Source organism: Lactuca saligna, chromosome 1, assembly GCF_052625555.1.
Source record: "Lactuca saligna cultivar CGN05327 chromosome 1, ASM5262555v1, whole genome shotgun sequence".
NCBI classification, from domain to species: domain Eukaryota; kingdom Viridiplantae; phylum Streptophyta; class Magnoliopsida; order Asterales; family Asteraceae; genus Lactuca; species Lactuca saligna.
Window position 1 is genome coordinate 40,357,199 of NC_136417.1, and position 6,000 is coordinate 40,363,198.

A 6,000-nucleotide genomic window follows, 5' to 3' on the forward strand; every position below is an offset into this window, starting at 1 on the left:
TCCCACGTTCCTCGCTAGTACCTGAAATACATACATACAACTTGTAAGCATAAATGCTTAGTGAGTTCCCCAGTATACGACTTACCCACATACGCCTTTCCAGGCCCTGACCTTCCGGTCCACAATACATTGCCTTCCGGCCCGTAACATTATCGCCTTCCGGCCCATAACATATCGCCTTCCGGCCCGTATCATATTGCCTTCCGACCCATAGTATATTGCCTTCCGGCCCATAACATTTACAATACATAATACATATAACATATCACACATAGCACATACATCATACATCATACCTGACCTTTCTATCACATAATATATCGCCTTCCGGCCCACATAAACATACATATCATGCATAGCATCTATCTTTCTATTATAGCATAAATAACACATATCATATACGACCTTCCGGTCTCACAGTCAAACCCTTCCGGGTGAAGTATAGTGAGAAGACTCACCTCGTATTATGTAAGCTACAAACTCTTGGAGCTACTCGCACTCGATCCGCCAATCTGTAGGCTCCCTATAATACCACATACCCTTATTAATAATCTTATCAAACAAGACAACTGACTCTATGAAATTACATGCAGGTCAACGGTCAACTTGACCGGACTCGTCGAGTACAAGGGCGACTCGGCGAGTCTAGACGTCCTCCCTAACTTCCCGGTTGTTCCCCTTTCCACCCGTCGAGTATCCCCTCCTGACTCGACGAGATCCTCGTGGAAGAATCGCGGGGCCACCCCGACTCCACTCGCCGAGTCTAAAGAACGACACGGCGAGTCCCAGTAAATCTTCAAGCTACTCGCCGAGTCTGAAGAACAACTCGGCGAGTCCCAGCGAACCTTCAAGCTACTCGCCGAGTCTGAAGAACAACTCGGCGAGTCCATGCCATGCAGTCGATCAACTGCCTCCTGTAATTCGCATGGTTCCGAAATATATAGACATGGGACTTCCCGGACCTTTAAACATACTATTACTGGGATTTAAACGCTTGGTAACAACATTATAATCTATCTAATCACTAAATGGGTTTCATAAACCCTAGATTCATGCTCACCACCAAAACAACAGAAATGGACCGAGTGTTACCTGAAAACGTGATCTCTGTGTCCCCAACCTTCAGAACTCAATCCTCTTGATCTTCCTTTGACCAAAACCTTGCCTCTTCTTGCCCAACAATCTCCTCAAGGTCTCCAATAGTCTTCTCTTCTCCACTAGTCGTCCACAGATGCTATGTTCTTCACAATCGGCCAAAAAAACGTACAGTGACGGCTTAAGAGGCTTTTTATACGTTCCAAACTAAACGGCTAGGGTTTCTGCTGAACAGTGTCGACTCGCCGAGTCCATATCTGGACTCGTCGAGTCCATATCTGGACTCGTCGAGTCCAGTCGCGCATCCGCGACCAAGCTTGCGATCCTACTCGGCGAGTCAGGCACCAACTCGCCGAGTCCCTCCCTAAAATGACCCAAAAAAATAGTTTTAAAACCATACCTGAAATTCCGGGCTGTTACAAGTATCGCGCTCGTTGTTAAAAAAAGTTGGTAGCTAGAAATTCTACATGTTAAAATGTGATTATATCACATTAGACCATGAAGGAAGGCATATTTCATTCCGGAATTTGACTCTAAGAGACCTGAGTCTAAGCGTTGTTACGTACGATAATAGGTCATTAGAATATGACACCTCGATCAATTGTAGAAATCAAATTAACTTATCCTAAGAAGAAGAAGGTGTCTCTGATAAAGAATGAGCTTGTGACATGAAGTTCATGATTGAAAGTCTAACGAGCAAGTGCAAGACTAAGCACCACCTGCAATCAAGGAGTCCAAGAGTTAGATACCCGTTCGAAGCAACATAGAAGTTACAGTTATTACCTAGGATGAAGAGATAACGTATGGAGTCATTACACTGCCCTGTTTCGTTGATGATTTCGGGACGTAATCATCCTAAGGGGGAGATAATTGTAATGCCCGTAGATCCGGGCTAGTCAATTTAGAGATAATAGGGGTCGAAAATGACTTTTTGACAAAATATTATTTAGAATAAATAATTTGAACCAAGTTTTAGTATATGTCACAAGATTTCCGTACATATAAAGAACGCCGAAATCCGAGTTATAACAAAGAAGTTATGACCCGTATAAGTTTCGCGACGGAACCGGCACGGCACCGGGAAGCGTAAAAAGTGAATTTACAACAGAGTGATATTTAGCCTTAGTGATCTAAACGAAAGTCGTAGAATATGTTAAACCGAGAAAATCCATAAAAAGAACGCCCAAATCTGACTTCGTATGAAGAAGTTATGATTTTTCTAAGATTCGGCTTAGCAGTGTACAACCCGAAACTCGAATTTTAGTTCGAGCAGTTTTTGGCTTATGCGACCTAAATGAGAGTTGAATATCTCATTAATAGGAACTCAACGGTAAAAAGACAGACAAAAACAGAGTCCGTATGAAGGAGTTACAGATTCTTCGCGGTCATTTAACAGTCTAAACGCCTCGTACTGTTAAATTTAAGATCGGTCGAGAATTAGCCGACGGAGTCAAAATGAAAGTTGTAGATATTATTTTTACCTACACGTGGATATAAAGAACGTCAAAAACGGAGGTCGTATGTGAAAGTTACGAATTTTAGAAGTCGGAAGTGTGTTGTGCCAAAATGGTTGATGTGGCACAATCTTGGCCATTGCTTTCTCCCCAAGTCTTGCCACTAGATGGTGACATGTGGCAACAACTTCAGCTATTTTCACCCTATAAATACCACCTCTCCCCCCCCCCCTCATTTTCTTCACACATTTCTCATTCTTTCTTCTCTTTACTCTCTCTCTAAAACCTCTCTTTAGCCCCGAAATCCCCCGAAAAGCCTAGGGAACCTCCCTAGCACGAGGCGGAAGCCCCGGAGTGCTCGACGGCTCCGAGAAGAAGAGATTTCTGGCTCGGAAACGCTGCTCCAAGCAAAGCCTGGTTTTCTATAAAACCCGCTGTAAGTGAGCTACGCCTACGCTATTTTTAATATAGTTTTTATTTAATTATATTAACGTTATTAAGAACATATAATAAATACTTGGGCTATTATTATGGGTTATATAATTTTTTTAACGCTTATATAATAGTAATAATAGCCAGACTATTAATTAGTCTCGGCGAATAATATACTAAAATCTATTGGTGATAATACTAGGTTTCGTCGAAGGAAATTATTTTAAAGTAAACGAAGCGCTGTCCGAGTACCAAGTCACCACCTTCTCAGGTGAGTGCATGGTCCCTTTCATCTTACACATAGATATGAAGTATTTATTATATAATTTACGTGTTGTGAGTGCATAGTCTCTTTCATCTTACACTTAGATATGAAGTATTTTAATATAAATTACGTGCTATGTGTACATATTGTCTGAATACTTGTTGTCTATGCTGAGTAAAAGATTTTTATACATGTTTTAAATGATTTAAACTGTATACGTATTTTATATCTACAAAACGTGTTGGGAAAAACATGGGTAGATGAAATAGTTGTTTTGTGATAACACGATGGGAGACATCAGTGATCCAGTCATCTAGTGGAGTATATATGACGACTATGGACGATACTAGACGGTCCAGTGGAACGATAGCAGTTTCGTAACATGTAGGTATTTTTGAACTAGGTGCTCATTAGGTATTTTTGAACTGAGTGTGTTCACTACGTATCTTTGAACTGAGTGTGTTCACTAGGTATTTTGAACTAAGTGTGTTCACTAGTTACTTTTGAACTAAGTGTTTACTAGATGTTTCGGACTACGTGTTCACCAGATATATTCTATAAGTCTTGGTAATGATGGACTTCGTGTCTATTCCTTATGATGATCCTTAGGAATAAATAAACGAGGAATAGCTGATTCTTAGGGTAGATCCTTAAGACTAAAGAAGATAATGGGGATGGGTAATTGAGTTGATTGTTTGATTGTTTAAACATAATAATTATATTATTGTGGGTTGAAAACCCTATGTACTCACCAGGTTTCCCAACCTGACCCACTCAGTTTATTTATATCACAGGTGTTGATACGAAGTCACTTTACACTGAGAGATTTAAAGAGATGTAGATCACTAGTGTAAATAAATGTAGGTTCTGTTTATGCTCATGTTCCTGTATTGACGATGACATCCCAAACGTTTTAAAATGAGTAAAGTACGTTTCTTCGGAAATATTTTAATAACGTATTTATCATGTTTTTCTGGGAACAAATTCCGCAACATTTTTATTAAAAGAAGAACTCTGATTTTTATAAAGCATAAACAAAATCGGTCTTTTTTGGCCGTGAAAATAGGGATGTCACATAGAACGTGTTCTCCACTTCTCGATATACCTTGTATATCAACAACTTCCAAATAACTCCTTACTTTAGGTGAGTAAATAATTATTGAGGACGAAGACAGATTTAGAGATAGATGCATATGTTGTGTCCCACATTGGATCTCTTTCAATCACACAGAGGGGAAAACATATGACTAACAGAGATAGGGGGATTGAGAGGTAGAATGTTGCATATGTTGTGTCCCAGGTCGGATCTTCTGATCACGTAGAGAGGACATCATATGGCTAACAGATAGAAAGAATTTCATAGATAAGGAGGTGCGTAGAATTAGAGTTGCATATGTTGCAATCCAGGTCGGATCTCTTCTAATCACGCAGAGGAAGCAACATATGATTGACAGATAGAAAGCAAGAAAATAATTTCTACAGACCTATCAGAACTGAAATTAAGGACATAAGTTCGTACATCAATGAAAAGTCGAACCACTGTTCTAGATGCGTATTAATTTAGTGTATCTCGTAGGTTCCCATGTTTATCTCATTGCTCAATCTACCCGAGTGTTGTATGGTCAGTCCAAACAATCCTATCTAAATCCACATTGTCAAATCCTTCGTGCCTACGAACACTTTCAACACAGAGTTTAGACAATTCAAATTCCGTCCCTTAGACATGTTTTAGACTGCCCGTTATCACTTTCTTCATATCATTTCCTGAACAACACCTACTAAAGAAAAACTATAAGAAAGAAAATAATTGTCTTCAAAACGAAACAGTGTAAGATAAACTCAGGAGTATAGAGAAGAAAAATCAAATCGTAAGTCACCGACTGAATTTGCATCCAGAAGGTCTTAGACCAGCATGCATAATCTCAGAACAGATTCGAAATTTTTTTACATCATTAAGAACAAACCCAACGTGTGATCCTTTCCTTTCTCCCCTTCTTGCAAGGGGACACATACTCTCAAATAATGTTCTGAGAGTTGTACAGTTGAGAGATGTTTCATATCATGTGCCTGGAACAGCCACTACCAACAAACCGAAGTCTGATGATATGCCTCCATAGCTGCTCCGACACAGAGTGGGATCAGTTGATCTTTGGAACCCAATCCATTTTGAAACTGGGTTGACCTTTGTCATCTATGCAAGGAACTCTCTCCCACGACATATCCTTCTTATCACAAACAGAAGATGTAGATATATTAGAAGCATTAGGAGATTGAACCTTTGATGCCTATCTGTAGTTGGGTTTAACCCCTTTCTTGTTCAATCCGATGGGTGCCTCAATACTTGCTTTTGAACTGGAAGCTGATCGTTGAGATGACTTTGATCTGATTGATCTTGATTTCGATGGAGCATCTCTTGGATTATACTTCTTGGCCGGCATACCCTTCTTGTTGTTGGTAGTTGATTTCTTGGCCTTAGGATTTGAACTCTTGCCCTTCATGGCATTCCAGTCGCCATTATACAATTGTGAACTCGAATGATTTCTTTTGAAGAATCACCCACTTTGCGCGTTCTGTCAGCCTTGTGCATAGTAGGGAACGTATGCATGATTTGGATAGTTTCTGGCAATGTGTCTAAGTGTTCCATATTGAAAACATGTCTTTTTCTTCAATGGGAAGTTGTTTCTTCCTGTCCCTGGTAGCGTGTCCTTGCCTTGTTTCTGGTTGCTCCCACATGCACACTTGCAGCAGGCGCTC